The sequence below is a fragment of the Falco punctatus genome (assembly GCF_963210335.1).
Source record: "Falco punctatus genome assembly, chromosome: 7".
NCBI classification, from domain to species: Eukaryota; Metazoa; Chordata; class Aves; order Falconiformes; family Falconidae; genus Falco; species Falco punctatus.
The window spans coordinates 28,867,492-28,888,369 of NC_137587.1; the positions used below are offsets into that span (position 1 = coordinate 28,867,492).

Below are 20,878 nucleotides of genomic sequence, written 5' to 3' on the forward strand. Positions count from 1 at the left end.
GAATTAATATTGCTGCCATAAAGCAACTGTAGCAGCACTAACTGCACCAAATTCTAGAATGACCAAAACCTGAAGTGCTTCATTTCATTTTGAATGTATTACACCTGAAAACGAGCAATATAATATATGGGGTTTTAATATCCAATATTTGAAGGAACTAAGTAAAATGGTTGATTCACTGGAAACTACAATTTGCTACAGGCATCACCACTTGTCTTAGGGAAGATCCCTAAAGACTACAGGTTAGCAAAAACAAATAAAGGAGCAAAAACCGCAGAAAAGGGTCATTCAAAAATTTCCTCATGTAGCATCTCATACTTGAATAAGAAAAATGAAAAATAAATTAAAGAAAAAAAAGTCCCCAGCCTGCCACTTAACAGTAGCTCTTTGCTACAGGCAACTCTTCTGATTTGCTGGCTTGTAGCCAAAAGTCTTCCAAAACAGTTACTGGGCTCCTCATATCTTAAGACTGCTTCTCCTCCTCTATTTATTCTCCATTCCCACTCTGAAAACATAGAGAGGGAGGGAAAGAGAGCAGAAAAGAACAGGAAGAAACAATAATCATGTGAGGGAGCTAGAATATCATGTATTTGGGGCAGGGGGGAAAATTAGAATTGATTGCAACTGATTCTACAGCTAAGTCAGAATATCACCACCTTGAAATGATGCATTATGAGCTACATAATATGAATTTAAATTCATATCATGACAAATGACCCAGAAAGATCACCTATTTTTAAGGTTGCCAGATACTTCCTTGTTGAAGATTCATTTTTCAGTTTCTTTTAAGTTACCAAAGGCTTTCCAAGATGACCCATTCTGTGCCAGGCATCCACATCAAAGCTGAGCTACTACTTCAATGTTTTCACTGTATGCAAAACATATTTTCCCCCTTTCTGAGGAAAGCCACAAAAAAACACTTTTGCCCCATTACAAAAGACTGGTTTTTTCTTTAAAAAGTTTAATCACTTGCATGTTTTAAGCTCGACATGCATCTTCCCAAGAGAAGTAAAATGCATATCTTGACACACAAATGATGCTTTTGTCAAGCTCACTGTAATGTTACTATTATTGATTTTGTTTTGAGATACAATAGCTGAGTCACCTACACATTCTGTCTGTACTGATTCCATTCCAGTATGAGGCTTCTGGAAGCTAAGCACCTGCAGTTGTAGACTAATAGGATAACACAGGCTGGAAAGGACCTCCAGATGTCCACACTCCAACCTCCTGCTCAGTGTCAACTATGAGAACAGACCAGATTTCTGAGCTTTATCCACTTGAAAGTCTTGAAAACCTCTAATACAGAGCCTACACAGCTTCTCTGGGCAACCTCTTCCACAGCTTGACTATGCTTACACTGATAAAGTTTTCCTTTATATCCAGTCTGAACTAACTTTGTTTCAATTTACGACCACTGCCTCGTGTCCTCCCATGCACCTCAGTAAAGAGCCTGACTCCATGTTCTCAGAGATCTCAAAGACACCAGGAGGTGGTTGTTAGATCCCCTGAAGCCACCTCTTCTCCAGCAGAAAAAAACCGAAGCTCTCTCAGCCTTCCTCACAGGGCAAGTGCTCCAGGTCCCTAACCATCTTGGTAGCCCTTCACCAAATTAAATTCTGTTTATTGATGTCTTTCCTGTATTGAGGGTCCCAAAACTGGGTGCAGTACTCTAGATGTGGTCTAATGAAGAGTGATAATCACTTCCCTCCATCTACTGGCTATGTTCCTGTTAATAGAGCCCAGGATGTTGTTGCCCTTCTTTTCTGCAAGGGCATGCTGCTGCTGGCCCACAGTTAGAGTGCTGTCCACCAGGATCCCAGGTTTCTCTGGCAGCACTGCTTCCCAGCCAGTCAGTCCCCAGCTTGCATCACTCCAAGGTACTCTTCCTTCCCAGGTGCAGAGCTTTGCATTTGTCCTTGAATTTCATAAGGCTCCAGATGGGCCTTCTGTTCACAGTACCGAAGTCCCCTTGAATAGCAGCCCCATCCTCATGCATACCACCTATTCTCCCCAGTTTGGTGTCATCTGCAAGCACAACTGCATACTCTATCACCTTCTCAGGTTGAACCCCTGCAGTACCCCACTTGTTACCAACCTCTCGGTAAGACATATTTAAGCACTACTCTCTAAGTCTATCCATCCAACCAGTCTTTTACTCATCTAGTGTTCCATCCACTCAGACTGTTACGTCCAAATATGAGTACAAGAACGTTGCTGGAGACAGAGTTGAAAGCCTTGCTAAAGTCCAGGTAAAGGAAATCCACCGCTCTCCCCGCATCCAAAAATTCAGCCATTTTACCACAGAAGGCAGTCAGGCTAGACATGCATGATTTACCTTTGATAAATCCATGCCAATTGTTCCCAACTACTTCTTGTACCCAGAAACATATTCCAAGAATATCCATGCCTTTATTTTCTCGGGGATGAAAAGGAAGCTAGCCAGCTTTGTACCTCCTTGGACTGTATTTTGGCTTTTTTTGAAAGGTAAAACATATGCCTTTCTCCAGTCATCGGGAAGCTCTCCTGATATCCAAGTTGTTTCAAAGATGATGGGGAGGGATCCCACTGTGTCTCTGTCCAGCACAATCAGCAGCCTCAGACACAATCCATTTGGACTTGTATGATTTGAGTTCTCTCAATAATCCCTGACTCAATCCTCATCCACTGCTGGTAGCTACTCTTCTCAAAACCCTGCCATTAAGCACAGAGACCTGGGGAGACCTTGTCAGTGAAGACTCACTAAGGAAAAAAGGGCACTGCATACTTCAGCCTTACCCATGTCCACTGTCACTAAATGACACATCACACTCAGAAAGAAGCCCATATTTTACTAGTCCAGGTTTTTACTACTAAAGTACTAGAAGAAACTCTTCTTGCTGCCCTTGACCTCCCCTGCAAGTGTCATCTCTAGGTAGGCATTGATGTCGTCCCCAAATACCAGGGCAATGTTTCTAAATTTCTCCTCTGTAGCCCATCCCAGCTTCCACTGCTTGTATATACTATTTTTGCACTGGAGCTTCAGACATGAGTTCCCTGCTGAGCAAAGCTCATCTCTTGATAGGCCTGTTTGTTTCCCTGAGTATCAGGATGGACCACTGGCATCTAAATTGCTTCTCAGCGATATCCTGCTGGACCCAGCAAGCATGAAGAGATAAGCTGTACACATGAACAAAAGGGTGGAAAAGAGGAGGACCAACTGGACTTGACTGAAGAAAGAACTGCAATGCAGGGAAAAAGCCAATACAGTTGACACTGTGAACAGAATCTTGAATTTGGGATACAAACCAAATCTGATATGGGTGAGAAGACCAGCAAGAAAGGAAAAAAACAAATTTGGATGAGAGACCAGCTAGGCCGGAAAACCAGAATGAAGTACAACACTGAAGTTGAAAAACTTCAGAAAATAGAACAGAAGCCAGTGGAAATGCAGAACACAGAGAGGACAGATCCTAGCCATAATAAGAGAACTGGATGTGAAGCTGAGGATAGTGGACTGAAGCCTGAGACCAGCAGACAGGAGTGCAAATAGCTAGTTAGGATTCAAACAGTGGAAGAACACTGGGCTAAACAATTTACTAGTTAGACTCTTCCTGCACAACAGTTCTGGATCTCAGATAAGAAGCCCTTTAGCAAGAAACAAAAATTTTGGAATAGGGCAAAAAAGACTGGGACAGGAAGATATTTAAGTAGGTATCACAGAAGAAATAAGCAGAAAAGTCAGCAAAAACCAGAACATGTTCATTCCCAGAGCCTGGAAGAGAACCCAAGATTCCCAAGTTTCATCACTGCCTTGAAACACTTGAAAATCTCAGAAAACCATGTCAAGACCATAGCACTTGGACCACAGATGAATTAGAAACTACTAGTACCACATTCTCTGCTAGCTCAAGTGGCATAAGTCTCATGGAAAAACATACAAATTTCAGCCTTTCTAAAGATTTACATGCTATAATGCAATCCCACTTAATAGGCTTCCTCCTGTCCATCAGGGTTGCTGCATTTTTTGATCTAGCATGTTGAAACATTTTGTTTATGCGCAAAGAATTTTATTTTTTTAAAACAGGTAAGTACCAAAAAACTAGCCCTTGGTTTAAAAAAATAAATTATAGCCGCATCGTAAAAATTTAAAATTATTTGATCTTGTTCTCTGTGCCCTTGTGCACAAGGTACTCTTGGTGTATTACTGAACAAGATATTACAAAATATTTAAACAATGACACTATAATATAAAAGGACTTTGCTATGTACACTGCAAATGTTGGCAAGTATGCTGTTAATAAGACAGGTCTTGCAGGAAAAGAAAGGGAATTAATATTGTCCCAGAGAAATCTGATTTTCTTCTTGTCCCTTGCAAGCAATTCACCTCTAAAAAAAAAAAAAAAAAAAAAAAAAAAAAAAAACAACCACCACCACAAACCCCCCACACACACACACACACACTTTCAATGGGCAATCCACTCTTTATCAAAATTTTGGACTTAGTATCTCAGGGTTAATGCTGCAGCAAACCTAACTATTTATACTTGCAGTCTAAATCAATAGACACCATACTAAAACACTAAAACTATGAGGTCTTCTCTAGCATATGCATTCATGGATCCCTGTTAAGGGATCTGTAAAAAAAAAAAATGAAAAAAAAAAAGCCAGGTTATTTTTAGAGTAAATTACATATGGAGACAGACCTTTATGAGAAAACATTTTAGAACATGCAAATCATTAAAACACTTGATAGATTATTTTGAAAAATAGTATCATAAAGGCCCTAAACTGGATATTCAGCATGAAGGGACACATAACATCTCCAGAGACTTCTGTGAAAATATTACTAGCAAAACATGCAAGCACTAGAGACTGAAGGTAATGAAACAGCAAGAGGAAGTGATGAAGGTTCAGTATGAACAGCACATAACAAATAGTAAGGCCACACCTCATCCTATACCAAGGAAAAAGATTCAATATTGCTAACTGAACACAATTATGTCATTCCATGCTGTATACTAAAAGAAACATTGTAGGGGAAAGTGTAACATTTAGCCACGTACAGGCCAAGCTACAGTTCTTAAAAGAATCCCTACTTTGGCATTTGATGATTTATCAGAGCTTGATCTCACAACTTCAGAGTTCTTTGAAGATAGTTTTTGTCGCATAGTAGCAAAACATACGCACAATTTCCCTAAAAAACACACACATCACTTCACTTGAAGATTATGTTTATCATATAAGAGATGCATATTAATGCAATCATACATAGCATGCATCATCTACATTTGTTTTTGTTATTGTAGTAGAAGCATACTCTATGACCAAACAGCAAGCTTTTGAATACCTCTGGAAAAAAATGGTCACATTTTGCTTTGACACTAGCTCCCCCTCCAGACAGCCTAAGATTATAGTAATTACTTTTTATTTTACATTCTGACTCTCCAACAAGATTTAAATACTAAAGTCCAAATCTTCCTCATCTTTATCCCCTTAAATGTCAATGAACAGGCTAATCAGATAATGTATAAGTCAAATTATTGTTGATTATTTTTTACTGTACATAAATTCCAAGACTGGAAAAATCATTTGGTTTAGAACAGATCTGACCGATAAAGCAACAATTCTATACAGCTACAGAGAAACTGGAATGGACCAAAATTACAATTTTCCTGTTTAATCCTATCAATGGTGTGCAATATTTGTAATATATAAACATTCCACTACACAATGAAGCCTCTGTTTGCAGTCCCAATAAAGTGATCGTAAACCACAGGTTCCAAAACAAAAGGAAGTCCCTATGTGGTTTAGTACTACCCTTACTAATTCACTTAAGGTGAATTAGCTACATTTCTACTCCAGCAAGTATACTTAACATTTTTTTCTTGTTCTAATATTAGCTAGAACTAAAATCTTGACAGTTTAAAAGATACTAAACAAAGACGCAAGAGTAAAAGAGAAAGCAAGCTACAACTTCTAATCTGACCCTGTATTACTCAGTTGTCAAATGTCCTGGCAGCTGCATCACTAAAAGAGTGAATTTGCATGATGCAACTCTCCAAGTTGATTCCTACCCTTCCCTCATTACTGAACTGCTTGCTCAGAAAATATGAATAATTAATTACATTTTCACCACTGAAAAAAGGTTGTCTCATTACGTGTTGATGGGAAAATATGCAAACTTTGCAGTACACTAGTTTGTCAGTGTAACCCTATGTAACCCTATGTAACCTAATTCATGAAACCCTAACAAGTATCAATAAGAGTCTGGCAGTAGGCATACCTGTAATAACCAGTGAAAAAGACGCTGCTGGAAATACATCAAAGCATAGCCACAAACTCCTGCTAACTAGCTTGCTTTAATAATGGAAGGAACTGTAACAGAGCCTTCTGTAAAACTACCCCAAGCACCAGCAGCACAGGCAATGTTGGCCATTTGTTTGCTTTTGCAGTTCAGATTCTAAAGTTTTTGACAATTTACAGTGAAAATGACTTAGAAAAAGAGGAAAAAAAAGATTAATACTATAAAATAATAATAAAAAAAATTCATGCCTAAGCACCCTTTCTGAAGAATTTATTCTATCAGCTTTCAGTTAAGGTCTAGACATTAAAATGCTGCATTTTGGGGTAGAGAAATTACATGTGTACATGCAGATACTGAAACACATTTCAGTGGACTTGTATGTTTCAGTATACATGTTTATACTGAAACATACACATTTCAACAGACTTGTATATTTCAGTACACACACACAAAGGCAGTGGGAAGTGCTAATACAAGATCACAGGAAGTGAAGAACCTTCTGAACACACTGTGGTTTTCCACATCCACACACGCACAGCATGTGTATCACAGTGCACCATGTGTGCATTGAGGACACAAGGACAGCAGGTACAGCCCCAAAGAACTTACGGTCTTTCAACAAGCAATTTTTCATCAGATGTCTATGCCCGTAGGCTTTTTGTCAAAACCTCCACCACGGCATTACAGTCTACCTATTCCTGTACCCCCAATCATGAGTTTCTGAAAGCAGAGGGTCACAGCATGGTCTTTGGAGAGCATCTACAACACAGCAGGTACACACCCGCACATGCGTGTGAAAGACCCGAGCATACATTGTGCACATACTTGTCTAGAGAAAAAATCGCCGGCGCCTTATCAGTAACAGAATCCAAGACCAAAGCGGTTAAACGTGCCGAGATGCTGCAAGGGTCGCCGTGGGAAAAACCCCAGGCAACAACCGATGGCTCCGCACCCTTGTAAGCCCAGCACTTCCTCGAGCTACCGAGCGGCCCTGGAGCGTAAGGTCCGTGCACGAAGCCCACGCTTTCCGTGCGTCTCCTTCTGCCAAACCCGTGCGGCCCCCGGGCGGCCCCAGCTCCCGGGACAAGGAAAGTTGGAGGCCGCCCCCCGCGCCCTGCGGCCGCGACGCGCAGGACGGCGGCGGCCGCGCTCCCCGCCGCGGGACCCCGCTGCCCGCGCCGCTCCCCAGGGCAACACCTCCCGCCTGGGCCCGGCCCGGCCCCGCTGCCGATGGTGATGCCCCGGCCGCCCACCGAGTCCCGGCCTCCCCTTCCCTCGCCGCGCTCGCCGGCGGCTTCAGGCCCCGCCAGCGCCCCTCAGGCGAGGGAGCCCACGGGGTCCCCGGCACAGGGCGGGGGGACCCCGGCACAGGGCGGGGGCACCGGCCCCCTCCCCGCCACGGCCACCCCGGCGGCAGCCGTTGCCGAGCAGCGCCCGAGTCGCAGCGGCGGCGGCGCCAGGCCCGGGAGGAGGGATGGGGAGCGCTGCCCGGAGCGGCGCGGTCGCGGTCTCGGCTCGGCACCCGCTTCCCCGCCGCCGTGGCTCCCCTCTGCCCCCGCATCCCCTTACCCGAGTGCCGGCGCCGTTGGCAGGGCCCGCGCTGCCGTCGCCGAGGGTGCCGGGCGCGGGGAGACGCCGGGGCGAGCGGCGGGGCGGCGAGGGGGAGGGGAGGGCGGGGGGACACCGCGGCGAGGAGACGGAAGCAGGAACCCGCCGCCGCTTAACGGAGCCGCCGGCGGACTGAGGCGACGGAGCGCGAGACGCGGACAGCGCGCGCGCCGAGGGCGGGGAGCGCCGCGCGAGCAGCTGACAGCGAGGAGCGGCGTACGCCGTGCAGCGAGCGGCGACAGCAACCGACGGCGCCAGCGACGGCGCGCGCGCCCCCGCGAGCGCACTAGGAAGAGCCGCGCAGCGGGCGCGCGCCGGCCGGGGCCAGGCAGCCTATGAGCGCGCGCGTCGGGCTCCTGGTGCCGCCGGAGTGCTCTCGTCACGGAGCGCTGGCGCGCGCGCTGCGCATGCGCGTGGGGGGAGCGCCTCCCGGAGCGCCCCCGCCGCCGCGCGCCCCGCACCCCGCGGCCCGGCGGGAGCGGGCGGCCCGGGGCCTGCGGGACGGGGCTGGCGTGTCCGTCCCCCCCACACCCCCCGGCGGGGACCGGGCGGGGGCGCCCGCCGCGCCTCCCCTGCCGGCCGCGGGCCCTCGCCGCCGCCCCGCGGCCCCGCGGGGGGGGCGCGGGGGGGGAGCGCCGGCGCTCATCCCGGCGACGGGCGTGTGAGGGGAGCGGCGCCCGGCTGAGCCGCCGCCGCTGCGGCGCCCCTTCCCGAGAGGCAGTGCCGAGGGGTGAGGCGCCGGCGGGCGGGGCGGCCCTTCGGTGCCGGTCGGGCCCTGCCGTGAGACATCCCTCCGCCGGGGCCGGCCTCGCTCCCGGGCGGCGGGTAGGGCCGGCCGCGGCCGCAGGGCAGGGCGCGGCGGGGAGGTGGCAGGCGCCGCCCGGAGCCCCCCGCCGGAGCGGCCGCCGCAACAGGCGCATCGCCGCCCGCGGTGCCGTCGCACCCTGCCCGCGGGAGCGGCTTAGTGTGGTGTGTTTGGTTTTTTCCTGATCCGCTGGTCCCTGCAAAGGAGAGAAATCCGGTACGGTGCCGTGTTAAGAGAGTAAAAGGCGTGCTCCGCGGCTGCTGGGCGAGAGCAGGAGGCCTGCGCTGTCTTGGCACCCCTGCCTGCCCGCCGCCTTAGCACCTATGGCTTCCTCTGTTCCTGTCGCTCATCAGAATACTTCATGAAAGTGCACATAAGCACAGGTGAACTGAGGTAGATGCAAGATTTCAGGGCATTTAATGTAACTTAATATCCTAAGCATTCACATGAGAAAACTATACACGTTTTCAGAGTTTGTTACATGCGCTGGGAATGTTCCAGTGTTCTTGGGTGATGAAATGGCAGAGGTGGCAAGGTAGCATGTGGAGTGGAACTCGCAGCAGGAGTGTGTTTCAGTCTGCTACGATTTGTGTATAAAAGCCAGACCTGATAGGGATGGATTTTTTTGTAACTATCGCATCCTTCTTACACCCCCTACCAGTCTCAGAAGAGCTGTCCTGCAAATCAGTGCTCTGTCACGTATTTGTTCACACTTGTCTTCTCCAGATTGTTCCACAAGCCCTCTTTTTTTTTTTTTTTTCTTTCTTCTTTTTCCCCAGAACTGTAAACATTCACAAATGTGCTTATAAGGGCTATGCAAGCGTTTCTTGGTTTTTCTTTTGACTTTCTGTGTTATGGGTCAGCTACCTGCTAACGTGGAGCTTGGGGCACAGCTGCTGCAAGCATCGTCTGGGGGACAGAAAGAAGAATTATAATATTCTGTGCCCATAGCAACCTTCCAGAGAGATCTGGAAATGCAAAAATAATGAATATATCTATTTTCCCTAAGGTTTTAATTCCTAACTAACAGCACTAGAGATTAGTTTAGAAATTGAAATTGTAAGCAGATTGCCAATGGCTGTCAAGTATTGAGTTGCTGCTGCTAGCCCCTATTGCTATCATAGTTGTTGCAAGTAACACTTAAATTGTGATCACACCTTCAAACAGAGTCAGGGATTTGGATTCAGAAACCCGTTGGGTTAGGTATAATATTTACACAGGTAAAAGAAAAAAAAAGTTATTGTTTCAGAAGAGCTTAGAGACATTTTCCATTTGTGATATAAATCCACTAGTGATCTATTGCTAAGGCATGCATAGGAAAAAAGTAAGAAAAATTAAAGTATTATTAAAAACATTAAACTTGCTATCCTACCATCTCTTGGCGGGGGAGAAACCACAGTACCACAAATCAAAAACATTTGCAAAGTCTAAATACATGCAAAAAGGCCAAAAGTGCATGCAGTACAGGTAAGGGAAGGAAGCCCCCATCCCTAGAAACACTCAAGGTCAGGTTGGTCCGGACTCTGAGGAACCTGTTCTACTTGAAGATGTCCCCTGCTCATTGTAGAGGAGGTGGAACTAGATGACCTTTAAAGGTCCCTCCCAACCCAAACCATTCTATGATTCTAAGCTGCATCAAGATGAACCATAACTGAGGCACAGCTTTCCAAATTACACTTTTAACTGCATGTTGCTTTTGCTTGGAGGATCTCACCTAAAGAAACATTCTGAAAGAAAATAAAATGTCAGGGAATCATCTGAAAACTGAAGAGCTGCTTCTGATATGTCTTCCCTGTCTAACAGGAAAACACTTTTATAGACATTAATCTGTCTACTAACCCACAAAATATTAGGGTACTTTCAATGCAAACAGTTCTGAGATACAATGTCCGCAAACTGAATGAAAATCAGGACTAAAATAAAAGGGGCTATTTCATTAATACGCTTGTGATGATTTCAGTTGTACTTACCATGGTGTGAAATTAAATGCATTTCAAGTGATTGCTTGATGCAATGAGGATATTACTGCTGGTTTATTTGCTTTCAAGTCCATGATACTCTGTGCTATAGGCATATTATCTTAAAGAAAACATTATAGTACTAGGATTGACCCAGTATCCACTGGAGATACCAGTGGATGAGATGTGGTCAATCTGCCCATAACTTGTACAGTTATGAGTTATTTTTATTTGTGTTCTGGTTCTAACCATGCTATAGCAGCTACTGCTATCAGCCGCATTTTTATTTTGAGGAATTGGTGACCTGAGCAGTGACTAGTGACTAATTAAATGACTAGTGAGAGAGATGAAAAGCTTCAGAGGGTCGTGCTCTTACAGAGCACTAACTTTTTACAAATGCTAAATGCAGCAGGTACATAATGTTTAGAAGGACATTTCCCAAACCAGACTAAAGGGCCAGTAGCTATTTTTTTTTTTTTATCACAAAAATCTCATTGTTAAGTGTAGAACCTCACTCTTGACTCCACCAACTCCTTCATCAGGTGGCCAAGGGTCAGAGCCTTGGTTTGTGGATGCTCTGAAACCCTTGGGAAGGGAAATTTACACCAGAACATGGGACACTTTTCACTCCTATAATTAAGAAACTGATTACGTTAATTCTGCAGTTTCAAGGTGGAGGGTTCTAGTTTAGTTGTCCAGTAGATTTTTTGTAATTTTGTAGTGCTTAATCTCACAGCCCTAATGAATCACTTTTAACTGACACAGACTTAAAGTCTGCTGGAGTCAGGTAATTCTCTCCATTTGGCAAGAAGGTGGTAGTACTTTTACATAGCAGGTGGAGTCTCAGCAGGGCAACTCTTAGTTTCACTTTGATGAGACATCCTGCCACCTGTCTCAGAAGTTACTCTGAGTAGCATTTGAGTTAAAATGAAAAGATATTTTAACTTTGCACCCCCAGCTCCACCCCCACCCACCCACCCCCAAATACACGAACACCTTCTGGAGTCCACATTTGACCCTCCCAGGAGACAAAACTTTACTTCTGTGAACAAATTCTTTCTCCATGCAATGTTAGCTGTCTCCTCTTCTTCACTAGGTCCAGACCCCAGTGTCATACAGCAGCCTTAATGGATACTACCAACTTCTATAAAGATACCTGACTTCTTAAATCCTTATCCTATAGAGTTGTATGATGGCCTCAAAAACTGTAGAAGCAGATTGAATTTTTATCTATCACAGTAGTAGGAGTATGCTTGAAAGGAGGAATCAACAGAGCTGGAATGCATTTTAAAAGCTAATTCTGGAATTGATTTGGGTATTTTTATTAAGCATCAGTTTGGGGTTTTGGTTTCCATAGGTTTTCTAAACACTTTTTATTTATTTTATTTATTTATAACTGTACCTCGCAAATACTTCACTTATAAAGACCTCCAGTTCTACAGGTGACACCAGAGTTAAACCACACATTCATCTGAATTCCTGCATGTGCAGCTTGGGCGTGTAAACCAGCTTACTTCATGCCAGCTATTCTATATTACCTATTGCAAACCACTATAAAAGAGTAGAGCACAAGTACCACTAAAACCAAAATCACAACAGGAGAGGGTTACAGGCATTTTTTTTTCTTGCTGCTACAAAGAATGATATACTTTTTAGCATAATTTATCCAAATGTTATTTCCTCATATAAAGTAGGAATAAGGCATGGGTAGGAACAGCTTTAGAGCCAGTATATTTAATAAACAAATTTAGAAATTACATTTGAAAAAATGGAACTGGAGTAGGCGGGTGTTACACCATTGTCCCTCCTATATAAAAATTGCATATATTGGGGAGGAGGAGGAGCTGGGAAAGAATATAGACATGTAAATGAGTTCATTTATCCTCCATTTAGAAGTCAACTCATTATGAGTACCCAGACACTGTACCAGTCAGGAAAGCCAGATGCTTTTATCTGCACAAATGCAACCAGAAAATAAGAATTAAAGAAAACATGTCATGAGGGTTAAAGGAAAATCATATCACATTTAGCAGTGAGATTACAGAAACTGACAAAGTTGAATATAACTTTTTAAAAAATGCCTAAGAATATTATCAACCATTTGATATAAAACCAAATTTCTTAAATTCCAAAGAATGTTTTAAAGGGTCCATCAAATATTTATTTTGTAGCCCTCAATTTTCCCTGCCTTTTCCACCCATTTGAAATCTGATCTTGTACTTGTTAAGTCTCAGTTTCAGTTAAAATAGGATTTCAATTATAAAAAACTTTCTAAAACATCTTAACTAAGACTTACATCTGTGCTCATTAAAGAATATCACCAAAACCCCTATTTCTCGTTTTTCAGGAAATGCCAGCAGGTCCAGCCAATCATCACAAGTGCAGTACAAGGTAATGGTTCCTCCTCTCTGGAAAAAAATAAAATAAAATAAAATAAATGTATTACCAAGACTGCTGTTACAAATTGTAAGATAGCACTTCGGCATAATGTACAGAAGTACTTGCAGCTGCAGAGCAACTCAACAAACTTTTCTGTCCCATTTATCAAAACACTTTCAGTTTCCAGCTGAAAGCAGGTGAAACCATAACAAATATTGCACAAGGACTGTTTATCTGTATCCAAAGCATTTGAATAAAGTGTTTATACAAATCTGTGTAAACCTGTACTTTCTTGACACTTCCACTTTTACAACACTTCCCTTTGAGTTATGATGGGGTTTAATGTGTCATACCAGTTTGTTTCTGTCCACACACTGGTTTTGTAACAAGCAGACTTAAATGTCAAAAGGAGCGAAGTACAAACACTTAAAATGAGCCGGGCAGGTCACATAGTCAAAAAAATCACATTGTGAATGTTCAATAAACATCAGAGATGCCTGTGGTTATGTGGAAAATATTGCTGCACTGTGGTATCTCTTCTGAGTGAATGAAACAGGGGCAGCTTCACTGTCACAGCAGCAGTCTGCGCATCTCTGCAGAGTACAGACGGTGTGTTCATAATATTGGAAAGACAGCACTGTAAATGCAAAGACAAAAGGATCTTCTCCCTGTATATTTTTAAAAATTGTGCTGCAAGTAGCACAGCTATGTAAGCACAATCATTTGTCCCTGCAGATGAATCAGTAAAATACAAATTATCCAAAAGTGTGATTTGGATCATCCAAAACTATGGATAGTAAAAGCTGCTTCAAAATTAAAATCCAACAATGCAACCTGCATTACTAGCTGGGCTAGCTGCAGCATGGACACTGTCACCTGAAGTCGGCCCATCACTTCCCACTTTAAGAACCCATTTCAGTTCCTTATAGCAGAAATATTTGATTTCATAAATTACCACCCATTTGAACCAGCATTTTTAAAGCTTCATCTCTTTTCTTTCATGTGCTTTAAATTTTGAGGTAAGAGTTTCAAATTTTTCAGGATTATGCAGGTGGTAAGAATGTGCCTTTAGCTTTTCCTCTAAAAATCTACTTGTATTTAGCCAGGCTATTTGTATAAAGAGCAAGGGAAGTGTATGACTGAAAACTAGCTTTTTCAAACCATCAGAAGTGTCATATAAACAAATTGAGTTTCGCAACTATGTTTTCCAACTGAATTGCCCAAAGATGCTGAATGTATTGCACATGATCTACTGTTTCAGTAGGACCTAATCTGAAACTGAATTTGGATTGAACTTTGCATTGGACTGGACATTGTAATTCCTACTTGCTAATTCCCTTCCTCACTCAGATCAAGTTCCCTACTCCAATAAATTCATGCAAATTAATGTATCATTTCTTGTAGGATTTTCAATTATTGGAACTTGAACAATAACATTATCAGATAATTTCTAGATATTCGTGTCCCTTAGAGAACAAGAACTTATCCGAGAGCCCATCTGTGTGCACACAGGGGTGTGGTGGCTCCATTAGCTTTCCAAACAATGGATTTCCTGTGAAGGTAAACTTACACTCAAGAACAGCCTGGTCTGCTTTACAGCCTGAAACAGAAATCTGGAACATTTTATGTGGCTCATAGGAAAAATACTAGCGCCTTTTCAAATAATGACCCCAGCTGTCCTCTTTCTCAGCATTGTCTTTGCAAATGGTTTATGCACATGCTTTCAAAGGATGATCAGCTAATAAAAGATCTGCCAGAGAAAGACAGTCCATAGCACCGGCCCCAGCATGTCACATGAAACTGCTGAGTTCTCAACATAAATGCTTCTGTAAACCAAAACCACACAAGACATGCACATTTTATTCAATGAAGCTTTCATTAACTTTATTTTATTTTGGTTTTGACTAATTTCTGTTAATTTATTATTACATCAGTAGCTACAGGTGAAATAGTTCTTTAAATGTCCCAAGAGCATTTCTTTGTTATTAAATCTACTAGTATTTGCCACAAATGGAAAAACAGCTAATAAGCAAGCAAAATCAATTATCAGTACCGTTTACTTATCAGCCTGTTCTCAAGTCACATGTGCTGCATGTAACTTGAATGACCAGTTTTTCCTTCCACTAGCAAGTACATTAAGAAAAAGGATCTACCTCCCTAGCAAGTGCCTGATAAACCAGATACTGTATCCTACCTGGAAATTAGAAAGTTATGCAGGGCCTTCAGCTGAATTTCGTTACTGTTTCTAGCAGCATGGGCACAAAGCAAAGACTGGCTAACAAACAAGTATAAAGCGCGACTTTGTACCTCATGAAATAAAATAACCTCCCCACAGTCATAAAGTATCTACCAGAAAAGAAATACAGCCTTCACTTCCACCAGCAGAAACTAGAACAAGCCTTTCCCTTACAATTGAGGTAAAACATCTACTTGCAGCTACAGTGATAGATGTACTCAGGACTTTCTTTCTTACTTATTTAACTCCACCACGCCTGGAAAAAACTCCAGCTGGTTCAGAGCATACCAGGCTCTTTGCTGGAAGCGAAAGGCTGTTGGGAACGAAGGGCTGTTGTCAGCACGCTGCTCTGGCATGCCTGTCTGTGTGTGTTCTCCGCCAAATGCCAAGGTTGTTTGAGGTTTTGCTTCTAACATCTAACAAACATTCCCACTTGGTGGCAGCTCCCTTGGTGTCCCACTGTAACCAGGAAACTGTCAGCTAGTGGGGAGAAACAAAGCTTTTGGCAGTAACACTGAGAGTCACTGCACTGTTACTAAGTTTCGGAACTGGCTATCTCATTTCTTTCTCTAGATCCTTTTGATAATCAATTAGTTCTAACCTTAAAGAAGGAAAATACGATTCAATATAGTTAGAAAAGCCGAATTATTCAGACATCTCTAGTAATTTTGAAATGTATTTATGTTGTATCTGCGACAATCAGCCAGACTTTGTTCGACATTGTAATGTACAGTTACTATTTTTGAAAAGTCTGATAGTTCTTAGATGAAGTATTCAACCATTGTTCACAGCAGCTTTCTCTTCTGCCACTTGGGCCAGATTAAGCTGACTTGCTGCAATGCCTTTTAGCAACAAAAAAATCAGCAGAGCTCTGCCCAGTTTAGGACCTGGTTACTAGAAAGGCAGTTACTGACTTGGCCATTACTAAAGAGGGCTAAAAGACCCACTTTCTCTTTTTAAGCAAATCTGTGCTTAACTACTGTAGTAGTGTTTTTTTGTAGTAATCGTAAGATATCTACTGCAGGCAAACTTTTTTCAGTTCTGAAGTAAAATTTGTATGTGAAGCCAGTGCATGTGTGAGACTAAATTTAATCTTATTTAAATGGTACCACAACATTTTTATTTGTACAGAGAATCTAGGGAGAAATGCTTTATTAATTTCAGGGTTATGCCAAAAGGATGAAGCATATGAGAATTCCTTTATCATAAGGACTCAAAACGGGTGAGCCTCTTTTTTTGCTCTTCTCTTCTCATGTATACTGCAGGTGGTAGACTAAACAAGAAACACATATATCACAAAATAGTTACAGAATCACAGAACATTTGGGGTTGGAAGGGACCTCTGGAGACCACCTAGTACAACCCCTTGCTAAAGCAGGTTCTCCTAGAGCAGGTGCCACAGAGTCATGTCCCGATGGGTTTTGAACACCTCCAGAGAAGGAGGCTCCACACCCTCTCTGGGCAGCCTGTCCCAGTGCTCTGGCACCCTCAAAGTAAAGTTTTTCCTCACACTCAGATGGAACTTCTTGTGTTGCAGTTTGTGCCCATTGCCCCTTGTCCGGTCACTGGGCACCACTGAACAGAGCCTGGCCCATCCTCTTGGCACCCGCCCTTAAGATATTTGTAGACATTGATGAGATCCCCTGTCAGTCTTCTCCAGCCTAAACAGGCACAGCTCTCCCAGCCTTTCCTCACAAGAGGCATGCTCCAGGCCCAAAGCCATCTTCAAAGCCTTCCAGTAGTTTCCTATCTCTCTCATATATAATCTATCTTATATATAACCCATCCAGTCTTATATTAGCAAAGTTTCTCTATCAATTCCACCTAACTGAATTTACCTTTGCAGGGTGGCCACAGAACAGCTGATAGGCAGCAACATATTTTACACTACCCTTTACCATGGTTAGTGCACCAAAGAAATCTTACACAGTCTGTATGTTATATATTTACATTACGTTCAAATGAGACTTGCTATTTGTTTGAACTCTCAGAGTTACCTCCAGGGAAGGGTTGAAGACGGATTAGATCCTCTGTCATTGGAGGCATCAAGCATGAAAAGTTTACATAATCTTTTACAAACATAATTTAAAACAAATTATTATTTCCTTTGATGTTTCTGTTTCCTGTTGGTCCTACAGCCAAGTTCATGTGTGATAACAGAAACAGGAATGGCATGAGAGGGAACTGGTGAGAACTGACATATGTAGAGACTTCTTAAGCACGGAGAAGTCAAAAGCATGTTAATGGCAACACAGATCTTGGAGCAGCAGGATTTATATAGCAGTTTTTAATCATTCCAGAGTTCCTCTATAGCCACTCCATAAAGAGCAGTCACTATCCAGGACAGCTTCAATAATAATAATTATTATATGCGTTATATTTTTATTCTCTCTTTCACACTTCTGTAACACAAAACTTTACACAGATAAAATAATGGAATTAGAGAATTACGTAATTGTTTTATTATGAAGTACATTTTTGTGCATTTCTACATACTGCAAACATATCAGTGTGTAAAAACCTGAAAAAGATTTGGAGGCATAAGCAACTAAGAAGCATTTTCTAGAGGCAGAGTCCTAGAAGTTGACCAACGGCACCTATTGGAAAGAAATGCCTGTGCCCATTTGATTGACATTATATTCTGCACATCCAGGAAGAGCAAAGCAGCTTCTGCTCCCACCTAACAAATTATGCAGGTCATGTGTCATATGTGTCATCTGACAATGACTTCCTCTGAGTTCTGCATGGCAGCCAGCCATACCTCATTCTCTCAATATCAATACAGCTATAAGAAAACAAACAAAACCTTTGACCATTTCACCTCTTGAAATGGTAGGGCTGTTGTCACAAACAGACAACTTTCTAAATATTCTTAGATAGAAAAAACACATGTAAAAGAACATTTTAAATCTCTACTGTGATATTTTTAAATGTTTCAAAATGTCAATTGACATGAACCAAATAGCTGCTATTGCCAGAAATTATTATTGGTGGATAGTGGAGAGAAACCTTCAAGCTATTTTGTTACTCTTAAGTGCCAGTAGTCTTCTTCCTACAGGAAAGAGAAATATGGGAAGTGGCTGAAAGATAAACATGTGAAGTGGGTTTTGCTAGTTTTGTTGGATAATCATGCAATCTGTCTTTCAGTAAGATCAGCGAGTGCCTATCAGCTTCACCAGCACAGTAAAACTGATCTGGATTTCCTGTCCTGGTACTTTTCTTCAATCTACTCTTCTCCAGTTTATTCTGTCCAGATTTTAAATTAATTTTATGGCTACTGTTGAAATTTTGTGCAAAGTAAATGGTAAAATTCAACTTCATTACTCTGAAGAAGTGCACAATGCTGTCCTATAGAAGTGTGGCTGTGCTGGATTAACCCAAACCTCTGGCAGGGCAGCTGTTCAAAACCTAACACATTTTGTATATATTAACCTAGCAGGATAAACTCAGTGTTAGAAATACCTTATAAATATAGTTGAATACAGCTACAGTGGATGAACTGGAATGAAGATGTTTCTCCTATAAGCTCTCCTGTTGATTTGTTGTGTGAACTTTGATGAGCTTTATGAGTCTGTTCATCATTACCTTTCCCACCCTTACCTGCTGAATGGCAAGATAACTTTCTCAAAGGCAATGAGCCAACGTTTGCAAGAGAGCTCTGAGATCATTACATAGGTGGTGGCTTTCAGAGGAAAGCAATGGGATGTAACAAGTACTGATGTTATAGTTTCTTTTTAAATAATATTGGACACTACCGTGTTTTTGTCAAAACTCATTGCAAAGTTTTGTTTCTCTGTTGGCACGACAAATTTGTTCTTTTCTTGGTATCTTGGTGGCAGGGGGTTAATTGCATTGAAGTTTTTTGTTTTAAAGTTCAAACTGGTAGTGAATTCAGGTGAGCTGCTTTTTTATGATAAGATTTCATCACACCCACTATTCCTGGGTGTTCTTTCTGGCTGTTAACAGACCTATTGGTTCAAATTTCATTTCAGTAGGTTTTATATTCTCTGGTAATACTGACTCTCCTCAACTCTTACTGAGACCCGCCCTATGGAGACTGTCACTTTAGGCTTTATTGAATGGGTGGAGTATTTACTCAGCTGTAAGATTCAGATGTTATTTATTTAATAAGCCTCATACAGTGCTCAGGAAATGGCACTTGTATATTATTTTGAAAAATGCCCTGGGATCCTGGAGGGTGAATAGTTGAAAATATTAGCTGTTACACAGATGGTGTGGTGTAATACACCTCAGGTACTACTGAGCTGGTTTAGAAGTCGAAAGAGAATACAAAGCTACAATTCCCAAAACGCTGCTGTGTACACACCAAGGGAAAACTCCCTGGCTACCAGCTTTCTTAAGGAAAATGGCATGAATGTGGATGCAGAATAATGTAAATATAATCCCAGTGTTCATGTAAGTGTGAAGGGTGCTGAGCCCCATGCAGCTGTTTTCAACTGGCACACCATGTGCGATTTAAAATAAGATCTCACGAATTAAAAGATCATGTAGAACAGAAGGCAGTTCATTGCAGGAGGCTACCTAGCTTACTTCCAGCTGACGATATGCTACTGGCAGTACTTCCATAAAGAACTGATGAATGACGCTCCTCATTTTTGTCACTGACATGGACATTGGGACTGAGTGCACCCTCAGCAGAATTGCCGATGACACCAAGCTGAGTGGTACAGTTGACATGCTGGAGGGAAGGGATGCATCCAGAGGAACCTTGACAAGCTTGAGAGGTGGGCCTATGCGAACCTCATGAAGTTGAACAAGGCCAAGTACAAATTCCTGCACCTGGGTCGGGACAACCCCTGGTATCAATACCAGCTGGGCAGAGAATGGATTGAGAGAAGCCTTGAGGAGAAGGACTTGGGGGTGATGGTTAACAAGAAGCTCAGCATGGCCCAGCAAGGTGCACTTACAGCCCAGAAAGCCAACCAAATCCTGGGCTGCATTAAAAGAAGCATGGCCAGCAGGTCCGGGGTGGTGATTCTCCCCCTCTACTCTGCTCTTGTGAGACCCCGCCTAGAGTACTGCGTTCAGCTCTGGGGCCCCCAACATAAAAAGGGCATGGACCTGTTGGTGCAGGTCCAGAGAAGGGCCACACAGATGATCATAGGGTTGGAGCACGTCTCCTGTGAAGATAGGCGGAGGCAGTCAGGGTTGTTCAACCTGCAGAAGAGGCCCCAGGGAGACCTTACAGCAGCCTTCCAGTACCTAAAGGGGCTGACAAGAAAGCTGGAGAGGGACCTTTTACAAGGGCATGTAAGTAATAGGACAAGGAGGAATGACTTTAAACTGAAAGAGGGTAAATTTAGATTAGATATAAGGAAGAAATTCTTTACTGTGAGGGTGGTGAGGCACTGGCACAGGCTGCCCAGAGCAGCTGTGGATGCCCCATCCCTGGCGGTGTTCCAGTCCAGGCTGGATGGGGCTTTGGGCAACCTGGTCTAGTGGAAGGTGTCCCTGCCCATGGCCAGGGGTTGGAACTAGGTGATCTTTAAGGTCCCTTCCAACACAAAACATTCTATGGTTCTATGAATTGGTCCTATTCCTTGACATCAAGAGGAAGATATGGCCCAGAATCCACACTGAAGGAA

The 20,878-nt window shown here is 43.1% G+C and overlaps 1 protein-coding gene across 10 annotated transcripts in view; it reads right to left on the bottom strand.

The window, feature by feature from the left end:
- FUT8 (fucosyltransferase 8) overlaps positions 1–20,878 on the bottom strand; it is a 192,789-nt gene that overhangs the window by 123,510 nt on the left and 48,401 nt on the right. For 4 of the 10 annotated variants that reach the window (XM_080396789.1, XM_080396787.1, XM_080396788.1 and 1 more), the window contains one exon: positions 12,954–13,065. The gene's annotated coding sequence lies outside the window, so the exon portion shown is untranslated. Of the gene's footprint in view, positions 1–7,855; positions 8,465–12,953; positions 13,066–20,878 lie in introns of those variants that run through there. The other 6 variants (XM_080396779.1, XM_080396785.1, XM_080396784.1 and 3 more) reach the window with 2 other exon arrangements.